An 18,492-nucleotide genomic window follows, 5' to 3' on the forward strand; every position below is an offset into this window, starting at 1 on the left:
TTCCAAGATATTTTGGCAATAAAAAAAAGGAAGGGAGTCACAATCTCCCGAATCTAAATATAATTTCAGCACTTCCACTATTCTCTCTTTCTTTTTTTCTTTGGGCAAATTTACTTTTCTTTTAATACAATTATTCCTCTAACTACTTTGCCTATTTCATCTCCAGCACTCCCCCAACAATTCCTGCAGCATTTGAGGAATTCCTGATATGCTTGCTTTTTTTTTTTTTCCTCCTCCTTCTCCTCAGAGCACAAGGAGGTTTCTGTTGTCACCCCAAGAATAATGCTTCCCTCTCCGTTGCCCATGCTCCCAGCGCTGCTCAGCAGCCACTGAGGAGGGTGCTGTGGCTGTTACAGGCACATGGTTTGACATCTCCCTCTGTGCAACAGCCTTTGAAAGCCACAACACAGGCTATGAGATGGGTCCTGTAGCTCCCAGCTACAGCAGCTCCCAGTAATCTCAGGCCTGCACAGGAGATGGATTTGGAAGCACTAGCCTAACACAAAGGCAAACCACCATTGAGCAAATTTGGGAAGCAGCAGTTCCTGACTTCCTCCTAATGCAGACAGCTTTAGATTTGGGAAGGAAGAGCACGGCTTGGCACAGGGCATCGAAACACCACCAGCTTCTTCCAAGGAAGAAGAGTTTAGAAAGCAAGGGAGTCAAGTCTGAGCCTTGTGACTTGGCAGGAGGATCTTCCCTCTTCTTTAACAGGTGGTGAACTGGTAATGGGTCATGACATGAACTTGGCTCTTTTTAGACTCCAGCACCAGGACTCCTTTGTCAGCTTCTCAGCCTTTTCTCTTTGGGAAAAAGTAGAGGAGTATTTTTATGGCTCAGACAGATTTTTTAAATACTTTCTGTTCTTAACTCATTGGTTCAGATCAAACCTGGACTATAGGCTGCCATCTTTGATGTCTAGTCAACTGTTTATGTAGCTTAGATCCAAACAGAGTGACCAGCATCCTGGTATCGTTGCCATGGGAGGACTTGCTACAAAAGTCAACAAACAAGTCAAATACTGTAGTGCTACAGAGAATAAACTCCTCTTTCATCCTTATAGCTCACAAATTGAGTGGACAAGTTCTCTGCCAAAAAAGAAGTGTAGTCATCCTGGAGACCATCTCATCAGCCTGGAATCTCAGCCTACTCAAGCTCTTTTGTAAACCAAATGCAAACCTCTTGCCTAGCTGGCTTCACCAAGCCCAAACTCCCACTCAGCTGTCTTCTTCAGCATTTAAATTGGCCAGTCGAGTTCCTCAAATTATATCATAATAAAATAGGAACACACTTAACTAGGCACCTTGGCTTTATTTGATCTCTCAGCAAATGGTTGATAAAATAATAAATTACTTTTGAAGTGAGTCTTTGAAAGATAATTGCTAACTATGAGCCTTCAGAGAGATGCTGCTGGAGCTTTTTGGGTTGTTTGGTTTTTGCTTCATTTTGTTCTGATGTGCTCCCAGTTCAGGAGTTAACAAAAACTTGTGCTTTCATGCCTTCCCTCAGGGCTCAGGAGGCCAGAACTCAAAATTCCCTGCTTTTCCAATGACATTCTGAGGGGCTCTGTTGGAGAAGTCGCAGTAATTCTGTATATCTGCCCCCAACCTAGAAATGGGAATGGCAGCACCTCTTTGCTTATAAAGGGAATAAATGGATCAGAGAGACCAAACCACTACCAAAACAAGAAAAAATGTACCTAGTCTCAGCAGTTTCCTCTGGTTATTCAGAGACCATCAGCCTTCCTTAGATATTTACAAATTTAAAAGCCAGGTTTACAGGCATTTTCCCCTCTTACACCTCCAGTCTATAAAGAAAGCCTAAATAAGGTTTTTATCTGGCTAAAGCTGTCTCAGGGGATGACAGGCTGTGGCTGCAGAGAACCACCACTGCTATGAGGGGCTGTGCCTGCCTCACTGGGTCACACTGGCCATGGCTTGTGGTGCAGTCCTCAAGTCTGGGTGTCCAGTGTGAGAGACAGGAGAAACAGAACGTGTGGCGGATGAGTTATGTCAACTGGACAATGTAGTTTATATGGGACTAATGGCAAACAAATTATTTCATGGGTGCAGTGGCTTATCAGCACATATAGCTGTCATCTCTGAGGCTGACGTGTGGGTCATCAATGGGGCTGCCTGATCTGCAGAGGGTGCTGCAGGTGGTGTAACAATGGCTGGTGGACAAGACAGTGGTCCTGATTTTGGCTCTGCCTAGGCCATGGGTGAGCAGAGGGGGAAGGCCTTTAGTCAAGGAAAGTGGAAGAGAAATGTTGCAGGAGAAGGACAGACAGAAAGATATGCACAGAAATGGGGAGAGACAAGGGGAAAATCCTGCTGTCACGTATTGCACCAACCACCTGGCTCCAAACAGTGGTGAAGACCTAGAGTGCAGTGGCTTGCTGCATGCTGGGACACACGAGTGGGAAACTGCTCCTCAGACCCATCAGAGGAGCTTGTTCCTCTCCAAAGAAAGGCACAGCTCCCAGGCAGCACATACACTGACCTCCCTGGCACCTGGGCAGCATGGGCTTGTGGGGCAGAGGTGTCACGGTCATTAGTAGTTTGTACCTTCTGCAGCTCCAGGTACTGGCTGCAGCTGGAAACAGAGACTGGTGTGATGGGGTGATGCAGCAGGACCCATCTGTTTCTCTCCACCTTAAGGCAAATGACAGAAGTGACAACTGCATGCTGTTGAGCTCTGGTCAGAATTAGTTCAAGACAAAAGATGTTCCAAGGCTTTTGTCTCTTCTTCAAAAGCAAATGCAACATATATTAAATATTTAAACCAGCTTTTCTCTCTCTTTTCCCATTCAGTTTCACTCCCCTCATTATTCAGTAAAGCAGGCTCATTTTCCACCCCCTCACCTTCCCTCCCTCCCACATTCATTTCTCCTGCTTGGTTCCCCTCCCTTCAAGCAATGCTGAAAAGTTAGTGTTTAGGAGTAAACTGCAGGTACCAAGTCATAGTCTAAAAAGCAAGTAGATAAGCAGCCACAAGTATTACTGCCCCTCCAGTACCTGTGCTCTCTCCTTCCCCAAACCCTCCTACTCTCTGGGCATTTAAACTCAGTGAAGGTTTCTGCAGGGGTGTTACAGTGACTGGGAAAGTAAGTAATGATCATCAGTTATGAGGGAGAACAGTAGCACTTGGGAGGATACAGCTGGAGAAGGCATACATATGAGAAAATGGTGGTCTGACTTACATTGCTGGTCCTGTCACAGAATCTGTGTATGACTGTAATTTCTCATCATCCCAGGGTGTAAAGTGGGTTAATAATATTTACTGAGATACCTTCAAATGGAAAAGCACTTCTTCCCTGTGAAAAATGTTCAAGTCACTTCTTATTTGCTACGTTTGCTGTGAATCATTTTAAATTAGATTTTAATGAAATATTTTTGAGAAGACTGCATTTCTAGTCCCCTTCCTTTCCTTTTGACACAGCATGTCCAGATTTCCTCACTAGACATGTATGCACCCTTTCATTTTCATTGCACTGTCGAAAATTTTTAAAACCTTCCTCATCTTTGAAGAATTGCTAAGAAGCAAAATTAAAGCTTTAAAACCCCAATTATTCAAAAAAGTTTCAGAATGGAACATGGGAGGAAAAAAACCCCAAAGCGCACAGTTAATTTCTTTACCTTCAGTGAACACCAAGGGGGTTTGGTTTATAGTCTCCCAGACCCTGCTGGAGGAAAGGTGACTCCCACCACATCCATCCATGTAGCCTGTGATCCTGCTGGAGCAGAAGGACAAGTTGTACACTAACTTGACAATGACTACAGAGAACTGTGTCAGCTGTTCAGGAGCAGGTGAAGGTGTGCATCATGTCTTTCGGTCTCTGTTCAGCATCCCATTTCCCCTTCTGCTCCCAGGCCCTGTGTTCAGACAGATAACTGGGAGGCAGCCAACTCATCTCTCAGCTGAATGATGCTGGTAGGAAGGGGTTCATTCAAAAGGCACCCTCAAAGCTCTCCTCTGGCTGATGCCATCCCAGCACTTCAAAGAGAGTCAGAGGGAAATTATTGCTTTCAGACCATCCCTATAGCTGTTCCCCCACTGCTTTTACTTGGCTGGCCAGGATGTACTTTTTACTTTTCCCCTTTTACCATCTGTTCTGACTCCCTTAGCAGTGCTGATGATTGTTGCTGGAAGATTTTTACCTGCAATGGGATTATGAACAACTAAGGAGAGCAGAGGGGAAGATGAAGAGGGCTAGGGAGGAGAGCTGTGTTCACAGAAAAAATTCTGATCAAGAGCACAATGAAGGCTCATTAGATACTGCTGAAAACAGATACCAAACAAATGGCATAGGAGGAAGAGGAGATGCATGAAAAATGTATGAAATGGAAACTGACAAACCAGAGCTCTGTGCAGCATACATGATGCCTGTGAGCAGCTATTCTATTTTGTTGTCCATTTAAAGGCAGGAGCTACAAATTTGGGTCTGGACACTATGTGTGGGATCAGCTGGGTCCGTATAAAGACTCCCATTCGGAAGCCGTCCTTGCCTTGCAAGCTGTTGAGTGCAAAAAAAATTCTTATCTGATTTCTCACATTTGTTCCTACTCCACCCACATCTTCCATCTACACCTGTGCCTCCAGAAAACAGGGGAAAGTCACCCATAAAACCTGATGACCTTTACAGGTACATCTTTCTAGCACAACTCTACTGACACTGTTGTCTTATTATGCCTGGAAACAGGTTTCTCTGAATCCACTGCTGCTCCTTAAAGCAGTGCAGGTAGACTGTGCAGCCTCAAGCTGGTCTCTCGAACCACTGGAGCCAGAGCCAGAGCACCAAAGCTGTCTCCTACTAGGTGATCTTCTTGTGTTGTCTCTGTGAAGCTTTGTGGTGGCTCTGGCTCTCTATCTGCATGATTCTGCACAGATTTTATTTGGCATTTGGTTTTACTGTGGTTACTTGCTAGAACAACAGCAACACGGTGATGATCAGTGTGGACACTGTGTCTGCATATTGTGTTGTTTCTGTGCTCTCCTCTAGATAGAGGACCAGTAATATGCTAGAATCTGAGCAATTGCAGCACTTCCTTTATTTTACTGTACCTTTCATTAAGAAAACAAGGAAGTTTTGGGGATTGAAAAATGTCACATTCCTTTGATTTGAAAGATAGTATACACCTTTATTTATAATCAATAGAAACAAGTGAATCAGAATAATTCCAGAGGGAAGAACAGGTGAGAATGACAGATTGTTCTTTTATATTTCTTTTTGTTCTTCTCTTTACTGCTACATGTACTCAAGATCCAAAATGAAATAATATTTAAGTATAATGGCAGGACTATCTTACTGTAACTTTTTTGCTAATATCTCCACTATTTCTGCAAATACCTAGGAAGCTGGGCTCAGCCCCTCCTGTGGAGAATGAACGTAAATATTTTAGTAGTCTACACATGGAAAAACTGGGCAAGCATGTAAGTTTTAAGCAATTAGTCCCAGATGACTCAGGGTGAGCCTCTCCAGGCATGAGGTCCCTCTTCCCATACTCCAAACTATCTAGAAACTGAGCAGCCATCACTAATGAGCTGTTGAGCAGGAGTTAATCAGCACTGTTGGGATAGTGTGTAGCTTTTTGTCTAGCTCAGAGCGTAAGCAAAATGAGTGGTATCTGTCTGCAAAGGGCCACACAAATAATAGCCTGCAGGCTGCAGGACTGGAAATAGAGTCTTCATCTCCTCATCCCCAGTCCCAGGCATCAGCTGTGTGGCCAGGAGGTGACGCAGCACACAGAGATGTGTGTGTAACAAATGCTTGCTGCAGAGTACCAAAACCTCCCAGGGAAGTATAGATAATGGACATGTCGATAGCCTCATATGCGTCCTTGAAAGGAAGCAGAGCACAAAACTGCTTTGCCCCAGTTTTTAGAAGACAGTGTTGCCTGCTACAATCTCTCCACAAATACACAGCAGGTCCTCAAAATCATGAAGCAGGCTTAAAACCTTCAAATTAAAACAAACAAGATAAGAGGAAAGAAGCCCTTAGGATGCTGCAGGGTCAGGTTTTCCCCCGCAGCGGAAATGACTAGCATCTTGTGTTTTGTGGGTTTTTTTTTTTAAAAAGTCAGAACTCTCTATTTGTACGTATCTGACGAGAGGGGCCAGACTGAGTGGGTCCCTGTAGTTAACATGAAATTGGAGAATTTTCCCAAACCAGCCTGGTTCCTCTGCCTGCAAATCTGTCTGACGATCTGGAATCAGGAAAATTCAGATTTTTCAGTGACAGCTACAAGCAGATCTTGTTTGTATGGAGCCGGCAGTGCTGCTGCCTGCCTCCTCAGGGGCAAGATTCCAAGACTGGGATGATCCACCCTGAACCTGTGCTCTGATGCCCTGCCCAGCAGTAGCTGTAGGCAACACCAGCCTTTCTTTGCCCCAAGCCTGTTCTCTCTGTCCAGGCTGCAGGCTGTGCCTGGCAACCCAGTTCTAGGCATGTAGAAAGCTATCCTTCTGACATGAAAGCCTTTCAAAGTGGCCTTTATGCTGGTGTAAATGACTAAGCAAGCTGCTGAGTCAAAGAGTATCAGACCTGAGGTGTTTTCTATGTGTTTGTTCTGGCTGAAAGCTTGGAGGATGTATACAGGAATATAAATTTACCCATTACCTTCTCCATGATTCTTTATGGTCCCCACCTCCCCCTCTCCGGAGGAGCTTGGTCCTCTTCAGGTTATCTCAGAACCATCCAATTAGCCAGAAAAATTTCCATCTTCAGCATTGGAAGAGACTAACAGATTATTAAAGGCTCACATTAATAATCAGACCTGCACTTTGCTTTGAAGCAGAGGGCAATTGCAACTGTGAAATGAACAGAAAGGACAAACTTAATTACTGGCAAACTAACCCGTCAGGAGTCTCACTCTAAATGGTCCCGGTGTGTAGAGAAAAGGGTCTGTGATTTATGTGGCAGGTCAGACAAAGAAAGGGCACGGGATAACCATAAGAATTTGTGTGTTGCTGGAAGTTACTGCTAATTAGGACAGAATGCAAAAACTCACAGCTGCTTCACTTGCCAAGCCTCTCTGTGCGGTACAGACCTAAGCCACCTTGCGTTTTTTCTCTGTCTCAAGGGTTTGACTCTTGTACCATAGAGTTTAATTCTATCTACTGCCCTTCTTAAGGGAGGAGGAAGGGAAAAACATCAGGTGTTCATTTTTTTTCACTAAACATAAGGAGTTTGATTTTTTTCACAGTTGCACTTGAAGACAGTTTATATACCCACCCGGAAATAGTGATTCCTCCCTCTCAGTGTCTTTGAAAGGCTCTTCATGCTATTTTAATGCTACAGAGAGGAAACCAGGCACACAGATTCATGCCATACTTACGATTCGTTTAAGGAGTGACAGCACAGGCTCAGTGCTGCCAGTGAGGACTGGAAAACAAATTCAGCAGCAAAGGTAGAGCACTAGGGCTAACAAAGCCAAAGTGCTGCAAACCAGTTGTTCTGGTGCAATCCCTGGTCAGTGGCACCAGGGCCACAGGTACACACACCTCCCAGAGTCCTTCCGTCTGCTCCACCAATGGAGCAAAGCCTTTGCTGCTGGTGGATTCTTCTGAGGCTGACTCCTGCTCCTTTAGGCCCACCTTGTTGTTCAGATGGGGAGGTGGATGGGAGGAATTAGGGACATGGGTTGGCATAGCAACTTCAGGCTCCGTGCTTTCAGGCTTATGCAACCACAAGCAGGCTGGAAAGGTGTGAAAGGGCACTTCCCTCCTCTCACACACACAAAGCCTTGTCAACCAACGCTTCCATCCCTGGTAGTTATGCAAAAATCAGCAATCTGCCAGAGTTTTGTGCTCCCTGCAAAGCTTCCCTCTTGCCTTGCATTTATTATCTGGGGGCTTCAGAAAGTTTTGGGCAGCAGCAGGAGCCTCAAAAACACTCCATCCATCACTCATCAGAGCATGTCCTGAGAAAGCTTACTGGCTCAGTGTTTTTGCCCACCACCAGCAGCCAAGCAAGGGTGCCTCAAATGCACAGTGCACCACTAAATATAGGACTTACGACCTCTTGATGGCCCTTGTGGATCTCAGCACACCCAGACTTACAAAACCCTGTGCTCCAGGCCTGCACCACAGAAACACAATCCTGCAGCTCCAAGATGGAGAGGGTGTATGCCAGCTTTTTGCTCTCCTTGCCAATAGGAAGCATGAAGGTTTTAGGCAGAAAGCATTTTCAGGTGAACAGCTGAACAGCTGATCTGTCCTCCCCCTATAAGCAAAGGGGAAAGGTAAAGAGAAGCCAGGGGTTTTGTTTGCAGAATGAATGACCAAGAGGCTCTTCTAGCATATAGCACTTCATGGGACTGATTAGAGATCTGCTTTCATCTTGGCTGATTGCATCCTTGGTTATGAGTTTTTAGACACCACTAGCAATCATGCTAGTATCATGCTAGACAAATTTCATTTGAGGATACTGAAAAGGGAAAATGGAGAGTAAATCTGATGTTCTTGCTCTATCTGAGCTAGTGTAAAATCTTGCCAGCAGGGAGAACTTTAAAGACAGATAGGCAGCTTGGCTAGAGGTGCAAAACGGCATTGCACCGAGCAAATCTTGCACTGCACCAGTGTAAATCTTTGTGGTTTTACAGTAAATCTCTTAATGGCTGATGAGATTCGAGTCCTCCTGGGTTTCCATCTGTGTGATGAGAGAAAAAAAAATCTCAGGTTTATTTTTATTTTAAAGCAGGGAATGCAACAGAAAGACAACAAAGTTTTCATGCATGCAGAGAAAAGTCAGTAATAGTCATTTGAATTAACCCTACAGATTCAAAAGCTTGGAAGTAAAGGCAGGTTAATCCTGTTTTCAGTCAGAAAATAAATATTAATAACTTGAAAGCCAGTCTTATGATTTGGGAAGAGGTGACTCATGCTTTAACATGTTTGGCAAGGCAGTATTGACGTTGCTGCAAACAGCTTCAGTGTCCCATTAGCACCTAGTTGGAGGTGCTAGGACTTCCTACATAGCCACCACATAAGCACATAAGCCTTGGCTGCCCAGATATTAACATTTTTATACCCCTCAGTGCCTTGGCCTGCCGAACTTGCCCTGCTATGTTTCTCAATGGATCTGGCAGAGCTTCTTTAAGCATGGATCATCTGAGAGGGTGAGGAGTGTTTGGCTGGGCAAAGCTTAGCACATTCACTATTTGGTCTCTGGCTGGACAGCTTATTTCTTTACAGAAATAATCTCTAGCCAGGGTGCAGTTTCCCAGCACTCCAGAAAGTGAGCTTTAGGACATTTATTGTATGGCTTGCTGAAGCAAAGTGAACACAGACCCATTCTTTTCAGTACTTCCAGGCTTTTCTCTTCCTCTGGACAGGAAGGAGCAGAGGAAGGTGACAGAGGGAGTTGACAAGATCATCCCAACTATTCTGAAGGTGAATGTACTTGTAGAAAGGGAACAGGTACACAAGCTGCCTTTAATGTCCCTTAGCAGCTCTTCCAGCTGCCTACCTCATCTCCTCTCTCGGAGCTGTCCAGTGTTTGGCCCAAGAGACTCATGAAAATGGATCTGCAATGGCAAAGGAGGGATAGACAGTCACACTTTGTGCCATGACCTCCAGAGTGGGACGCTGCTCCCACTAGAGCCTGTCCAGAGCAAGCCCAGGCTCGCTGGGCTCAAAATGAAGATGGGGGTTATGGTCTGTTCATCAACACCTAGGTGAGCTAACACTTGCATGCAAGCCAGCCTACAGTGAAAAGTCTTTGCCCTTGGTGGTGTGGGCCTGTAAAGGCTACCTTTTCAATCAACCCCAGGTTGAAGGTCTAAGATGGAAATTGCAGGTAGCGATAAGAATGAAATTCAGGTACTGTCACCTCACCTCTGGTTACTGCTGAGGGAAGCTAAGTAGAACAAAAATGGCACCTTGTCAGTCCTGACCCCACTGAGATCACACAAAGTCATAAATATCTAGGAAATATGCTACAGCACAATTTTTAACTCCTGTTTAAGTTGAAGGTTTTGCATTCCCTAAGTGTCCCATAGCTGCAGTGCAAAGAGGTCCTGAAATATTGCCTGCATCTGCATGTGGTATTGGAGAAATCCCTCAGCTTTACTGAAGCTGTCAGATCTTGCTGCCACACACAGACAGCATCCACCTTCCTCACTGACCACTATCTGTCCTGAGAGACAGTCTGACACAGCAGGCCAGAGTCATATAGAGGGGGCATTGCCTTTTGAGGCTGTGGCAGACACCAGTGCAGGACACAGGCTAAGCTTACATTTAGTTTCATAGAATAATAGAATCATGGAATCGTTAACGTTGGAAGGGACCTTAAAGATCATCAAGTACCAATCCCCCTGCCATGAGCAGGGAACCCTACCACTAGACCAGGTTGCACAATATTTCATCCAGCCTGGCCTTAAAAACCTTCAGGGATGGGGCATCAACAACCTCCCTGGGCAACCCATTCCAGTTCCTCACCATCCTTATAGTGAAGAATTTCTTCCCAATATCTAACCTAAATCTCCCCTCTCTCTGTTTAAAACCATTACCCCTTGTCCTATTCCTATTTTCTCTGATGAAAAGCCCCTCCCCAGCTTTCCTGTAGGCCCCTTTCAAGTCCTGGAAGGTGCTATAAGGTCTGCCTGGAGCCTTCTCTTCTCTAGGCTGAACAGCCCCAACTCTCTCAGCCTGTGCTCCAGCCCTTTGGTCATCTTGGTGGCCCTTCTCTGGACCCCTCCAACAGGTCTATATCTTTCCTGTGCTGAGGGCACCAGAACTGCACACAGTACTCCAGATGGGGTCTCATCAGAGCAGAGCAGAGGGGCAGAATCACCTCCCTGGCCCTGCTGGCCACACTTTTTTTGATGCAGCCCAGGATGCAGTTGCTCTCTGGGCTCCAGCACACACTGGTGGCTCATGTCGAGCTTCTCATCAACTACCACCCCTAAGTCCTTCTCCTCAGGACTACTCTCCAGCCATTCTCCCCCCAGCCTGTATTTGTGCCTGGGGTTGCCCCAACCCAGGTGCAGGACCCTGCACTTGGCCTTGTTGAACTTCATGAGGTTGGCACTGGCTCACCTCTGCAGCCTGTCAAGGTCCCTCTGGATGGCATCCCTTCCCTCTGGGGTGTCAGCCACACCACACAGCTTGGTATCATCAGCAAACTTGCTGAGGATACACTCAATCTCACTGTCCATGTCTCCAACAAAGACATTAAACAGCACTGGTCCCAATACTGACCCCTGAGAGACACAACTCATCACCTGCCTCCACCTGGACACTGAGCCATTGAGCACAACTCTCTGGGAGTGTCCATCCAGCCAATTTCTTATCCACCAACTGGTCCATCTGTCAAATCCATGCCTTGTCAGTTTGGAGATCAGTTTTCTGGCTGGCATACATGGACCTCACAACCATGCATGATTTTCTGCTTGCTACTCCTCCCAAGTGTCTCTCTAGCCATGGCTGCTTTGCATTTATCCCCACTGTGACACCAGAACCACGTCTAACCCAGCATACAGGCACAGGTAGGAAGCCAGATCCCAGGTGTTTGGGGGAGTTGTGGGAGACAGTGTAAATGTCTTCTACAGTGCTTCATTGCTGCTGGAAAAAAAAGTGCCAGCTTTGAAAAGGAAGTCAAAGGGGGATAAATCTAAAAATGGGCTGAGTGGCTCTTGGAGGGGCTGTCTTGCTGGTGATGGCAGAGAACTGCTCATTGTTCTCCTCCCTGGTGGTTACCCCCCTCAATCTTTCTGCTCACCCAGGGATTTACAAGCACTCCATGCCAGCCATTTTCTTGAATTTGGCCTGATTACCAAAACCCCACTCAAATGAGAGGACAGCCAAATTCTTTCACATCTCTGCTGCTCTCTGTTGTGTGCCAGTGTCAGGGAGAGTAAAAGACAATCATAGATGCAGCACCCAAGCACAATGGAGTTGGAGCAAGTGCCTGTGGGGAATGGCTGGAGCTCTTGCCATGAGACCTTTATGCACCCCAATAAGATGAGCAGATCTCAATTTGTGGCCAGTGCAGCGCTTGTGCTGTACAAAACCACCCTTTGTGGTCTCTCTTTGGCCAGCAGGATGCAAGTGAGCATGCACTTACCAGAGTCCTGTTAGACAGTGCTACACCAAGTGTAGCACCATCGTTGGCTTTGTGTCCAGTGGGATTTGGGAGTAGGGCTGGGGAACATTACAAATACTTCCCCTGCTTCATATTCTTCTGCCACTTTCCTGCACACAAACCTTTCCTCTCACTCTCTAGAGTTGACTCCGGACAGTCCTCTTCAAAGTTAGGCACCGGTCCACTTGCTGTAAAGCTCTCCCCTTCTCCCAATACTCATTGTAGCGAGCTGGGTACTGCAGGCAGCAGGCATCAGAAGGAAAACGACCTTGTTAACAGAAATGGATATTTTTCTCTACACACAGATGGGCAGTGAATATTTTTAAACACAGTCTCATCAGGATGTGCTAATTGTAACCCCATGGTCCCTTTCTTGTAAGCAAGCTAAAGAACAGATGGGTATTATTACAAAACTCTGGGGAGATGGATGGCTGCATAGTGAAATGGACACACTTGGCCCTTCTCCAGTTCTCAGAAAGGACCCAAACAAAGCACTTAATTTCTGAAACCCAGCCTGTAGTAACAAGTAACCATGAGATATGCACGCCAAACCAGGTTCAAAAGCATCAACCTAGTTTGCATCAGCAGCCTAAAGAGAGAAGCTATAGGAGGAGAAGACAGTGAGATCAAGTTGTGTAAAATGCTGTGGAAAGCAGCAAAACCCACAGATACTCCGTAGGAGGGAGGAATGCAAAGCAGCAGTGGCTAAAGAGACATATGAGTGAAATAGCAGGCAGCAAATTAATCTTGGCCACGCAGGCCATGTATGTCAGCCAGAAAAATTAAACACAAGCAGCTTGGCCTGCATGGGTGTCTGTCACAGCCTTGAAAGGCAATATCTGTCATTTGCATGACCCTGGCCAACCGTTTATTGGAATAATAAGCCCAAGTGTGGTCTTTCACTAGAAAGATCCTGGGGAAGGGTGGAATGAATGTGCTATGACTCCTTGCCTGGAGTCCAGCTGAGATCACTCTAGTCCCTCAGAGAGCCACATCTCCCTGTCCTCTCAGTCACACCCTGCCAGAATCCACCATAGAAATCTGCAAAGGGAGAAACCTGCTTTTGACATCTCAGTTTTGCCTTATTTGGACGAAAGCATGAACCTAAACCTCTGGAAGTGTGACCTGACTATCACATTCCTGATGATTCAAGAGTTGAGGACCCCAAGTTCTGTGGGGGCTACTCCTCTTTGAAAAAAAAGGGTACTTCTGAAAGTGAGGATGGCCATGACACTCTCCCATAGACCCTGGAACAATGTCTTTCCTTTCTTCTCTCTGGCCTCTTGAGATGCTTGTTGTGATACTTCAGCAACTCAAGCAATTATGCAGCTTTATGTAAGAGATACCCATAAAGCCTTTCCTTACAAGATAGAAGATAAATTCATTTGTGAAGTGAGTAACTCAAACATGAGCATCTACTGCCTCAAATATATACCCTTTTCTGCCCAGATTAAAGGCAGATGAAAGGCTTTTGCCTATTGCTTCTCCATGAAGGTCTGGGTGCCTGTGGAAAACACACAGCAACATTTGGAAAAGGAAACACATAGGAGAATGACCCTGAAGAGAGCCTGAGAAAGAGGACTCTGTGCTTTATGCTCTTTAAAAGATTATAGGACCCAAGAGGAAAGAAGCTCTCCCTACCCATTTGATGCCTGCTGTTTGCACGGAAGCAGGATTTCATAGCTCCTTGGTAAATGTACAGGACCGTGTCAGAAATCCTTAACTGCATAAATAATTTCTTTGCCTGATGAAAATTACCCTTTGGTTGAAAGAGAGAGCAGCTGTGAATCTATCCCTCTGTAAGTGGTAGGACCTTTGCACAGGGGAGATGCCTTGAACAAGGAGATTAGTAGAGTATACAACCATAGTCCACAAACACCCCAAGGATGCAGACAACAAGAAAAAGAGCGAACTGTTTGGCATGAGTTGAGGAGTATTTAGCTTAATGCCATGACAGTCTCTGAATGCTGGGATCTGGCTGGCTTTGGATTAATTTCTGGGGGGAAGCAGTGAAAACTGTTGCTTTTTATCACTTGTACAACTCGATTGACTTAGATGCTGGTAAGTGCCCTGTAGGAAGCAGTCCTCTTCTGGCAAGGAACTACCATCTTGGATCCTCTTCCACCTCTAGAACTCAGCAAGAACACACCATCACAATGAACACCAGCATTTCCTACCTCTCACTAACCCAAGCAATATGCACAGCCCTGCCTCTTCTGAACAACCCTGTGGCAGGAGTCCCAGGAGCCCTGCCAGGGCAGGCTGCAGCACATCTCAGCCTTCAGACATGGCACTGCAGGGAACCCTCACCAGCAGAAATCCACATGGAGTCTGCTGTTACATAGACACCTGGGAGGCAGTGTGGGTAAATAAATAAGGAATGCACAGCTTAAAATGAGAAGCTGCACATCTGACTGTTGCAAGAATTTTCTTTGCTTCTAAAATGTGACCCTGGGCAGCTCTCTCTCTGACCTGAGGTCTGGACCTATTCGTGTTGGTGTCACTGGATGAATATTGCAGGAGGCTGAGAGGTGATGTGCAGTGCTGTCAGACATGGACAAAAGGGAGCATGCCCTTTTCCCGGGGAAGGAGACAGCAATGTGGTCAGGGTGGGAAGATGTCAGTCAACATATACCTCCCTCAGTGAGGCTGAACTCACACTGCTCCAGCAGAAGGAATGCTAATCATCCGGGTGAGCTGGTTGTTCCGCTGCTCACAGGCTGATTGACAGTAGTAACTAAAACTACATTTCTTTATGGGGAAACTTGGTGTGGTTGCTGCATCTTAGGAGCTCAGGCATTTTGGTGGCAGAGTTTGGAGCAGGCTCTGTCATCTGGGGAAGGCTGGAAAGGCCACACTGGCAATTAAGTGGGGACTGGCAACACCCATGAAATGCAGAGCCTCCAAACCATGTATCATGCTGCAAACCAACTAGTTTTCTTGCTCAAATTAGAGTTACAGCTGTTAAAGCCTCGAGCATGACTGGCTGATTGGGTTTTGAAGAATGTGACATTTTCCAGCTAAAACCTTATCAAGAATAAGCAGCAATAACCTCCTTTTTTTGATTCCTTTAAATCCTTTAACAAAAGCTTAACTTCTCAGCTAAGCCAGTGGGTGCCCCAGCCTCCTACAAGGGAGGGTAGATCCCTCTCATTAAACTATGCACCTGATGTGAAACAGTCCTTGTGGGAACACACACATGGCAGAAACATGGCGGTCTTGTTCACCTCTCCTCAAGCTGCACCTACCTTTGCATCTATCTGTATGTTTACTGGAAACTCTCAGCACAGGGAGCAACTTTGGTGAGCCCCAGATGAGCCTGCCAGCAGTGGTTCTTTGTGCGTTTTCAGCAATAGTAAAACAAACCAGGGACATTCCCCAGTGAAAATCTTTGTTAGGCAGCAAAAAAGTAGAAACATCTCCCAGAATCCAGCTGTCTCCCCTTCACTGTCCAAAAAGCAGTGCTAATCTCTGAATTCCTTCTAAGCTCAGCAGAAACACCTCCACCTTGGAGGGGATGGTGGAGATCAACAGCTGTGACACTGGCTGGAGCCTCAGCACAATAGGCTGGAGAATCACTGGTGTGGAAGGTTTGTTTTGGTGTGACATGTACCAGGAGAGCTGCAGCACTGTCTGTGGCTAAAAGAGACCATCCGTGCAAATGGGGATGTCAGAGCTCAGGAGGGTGTTTGGAAAAATGTCACCTTAATAAACAGGCAGATTTAACCGAAGCCACCAATACTGCATGGATGGCCCCAAGCCCAGCTCTGAAATAACTCTGCAAAGGCCATGAGCACATGGATGCCCAAGCTGTGGCCTCTCCAGCTTTTGGAAAGTGAAGTGCCATAGTACAGAGAAACAGGCATCCTCATCACAGAGCTAACCCAGGCTGGGCAGGTGACACATTGGCCTAAGCCTCCCTCTGTGTGATTCATCTGAGAAGGGCTAACTTGCAAAGCTTCTGATTATGGGTCCACTTCCAAACTGGCAACATCCCTTCACACTCCGCTACCCAGTGAAAGGATTTCTTCCTCTCATCCTGCCCTGGTGAATTTTAATTTTGCTGGCAAGCCACAGATAAAAGTTTGATAGCAGGCAGCTACCAATTTATCACTGGGTATGCACCTTCTCATGAACACTGTGTAGGCTTGTGCCTCTTCAACATTTTTTATCATAATGACCAGCAAGAGGGAATCTCATTACAACCTACTGGTAAGTGTCTTTTCCTTAGCTGAAAGCGAGTCAGGTTTATGACTCTGCTCCTAGTTCTGGGTACATATTTAGAGAAATAGGGGATAAAATTGCTCAGCAAGTTCCTCTGAGCTTTCCTTACTCTTTACAAGGGCTTTGAGGCAGAGCTTGCTCCTTACCTTAGCTGGTGTGGGTCATCCCTAAGCCAAAGGAAGGACTAGTGGGTTCCCACAGAAAATATCCTTCTGTAGATACAGGCTCACAGCAAGAACTTGACTTTTGGAAGGGAAAGGAAATAAAATCCTTCAAAACGTATCTGCTTTGAAGATTAAATCATATTCAGTTCAGCCTCTTTGTATATTTAGCACATTTTCTTGGCACAGATATAGATGCAATTCTCATTTAGTTTACACAGCTGCAAATCCCCATCTGAGTTAAAAGAAGAGAGTAGAGTTAGAGCCTGTTAATCCACCCTGGAAGGGATATTCAATCTTGCAATCACAGTTTACACTAGACCTTAACTGCAAGAGACTAAGATGTTGTCTTTCTACTGTTAGAGTCAGGATGCAGGATTTATGGACAGACTAATACCCTTTACTTGTATAAGCCATTTCTGCTCCCATCTGTACCTGCAAAGCATCCCAACACACTGTGGGTATTTAGCTGCTCAGTGGTGAAAGATTGCTGTGATTTCCATTGGGATAACCCATGTCCACAGTCTAAGCCTTGTGTGGCAGCCTGGCATCACTGTCAGAGCCTGGCTCATGAACGGTCTGTGCATCTCTACAGTCAGCAGTCTACAAAAAATACAATTCCCTAATCTTCAAAAGGGAGGATTTAAGAAAAAAAAAGACTTGTGGAAAGAGTCATAGAAGCACTGGAAATACTGCTTGCAGTCAGTTTCAGAGGGTGCCTTTTACACTTGCTCATGGAGAATTTGGAGGTGATTCAAACCTGCCACTAAGAGACAAATGGAACACAGGGATCACAGGATCACAGAATGGTTTGAGTTGGAAGGGACTTTAAAGGTCATCTAGTTCCAATGCTCCTGCCATGGGCAGGGACACTTCCCACTAGACCAGGTTGCTCCAAGCCCCATCGATCCTGGTCTTCCAGAGAGAGGACATCCACAACTTCCCTGGATAAGGCATTCCTCCCCAGTTTCCATCTTTTTCTTACTGATAGAACCTGTTAGGTGTGATTTAATCTCTCTGTGTGCATCACTGGTAGATCAGACTATTCTTTCAAGCCTTTCTAAAACTGAAATATGGCATTTTACTGATGTCATATTTTTTACTGCAGGTCCAAAATACGGCATCTCCATATGGCTGCAAAACAGCCATCCTGAACATGACAAAAAGCCAGCCTGAACATGAACATGGATGTAGAGTTAAACATTAAAGATACAGAAAAAAATATCTGCTGTATGTTTGATAATTCTGGCTTCCTTGAAATGTTTTCCACATGCACAAAACTGTACATGTTAATATAAATACCTGTGACTTTTACTCCTTTTGATCGTAGCCTGGATCCAGACTCTACACTTTTCCTGGGAGCCTTCAGGCTTGAATTTCTTTTTTTGACAGATGAAAATAAATACCATAGGCTGATGGATGGAATAGTTCTGTTCAGTGCTGGCGTAGTTCGGAAAGCTGTGTATGCCTGTTTGGGGGGAGCTGGGACTTGACATCTCCCAAGCACGTCAGCTCTGTGCGTATGGCTTGTTTGGGAGAAGAGTACAGTGGGGAAACAGTGGGCTAGGGGAATGTGATGTTACAGTTACCACCTGGATGGTGGAATGATGCTCACTCAGCCAGTCTGCACTGGTATAAACACTAATAACCATCCTGTGCTGGGAATGGACTGAGGCCCTGCCCTAACAGCACCCAAGGCAACATCAGAGGTGGAGAGCCAGGCAGGGGGGAAATAAGTTTTTAATACTAAAAGACATTTTCAAGAGATGCCAAGACCTGAACAGGGCTTTAAAGGTCATCTAGTTCCAATGCTCCTGCCATGGGCAGGGACACTTCCCACTAGACCAGGTTGCTCCAAGCCCCATCGATCCTGGTCTTCCAGAGAGAGGACATCCACAACTTCCCTGGATAAGGCATTCCTCCCCAGTTTCCATCTTTTTCTTACTGATAGAACCTGTTAGGTGTGATTTAATCTCTCTGTGTGCATCACTGGTAGATCAGACTATTCTTTCAAGCCTTTCT

Source organism: Chaetura pelagica, unplaced genomic scaffold, assembly GCF_000747805.2.
Source record: "Chaetura pelagica isolate M959 unplaced genomic scaffold, ChaPel_1.0 scaffold79, whole genome shotgun sequence".
NCBI classification, from domain to species: Eukaryota; Metazoa; Chordata; class Aves; order Apodiformes; family Apodidae; genus Chaetura; species Chaetura pelagica.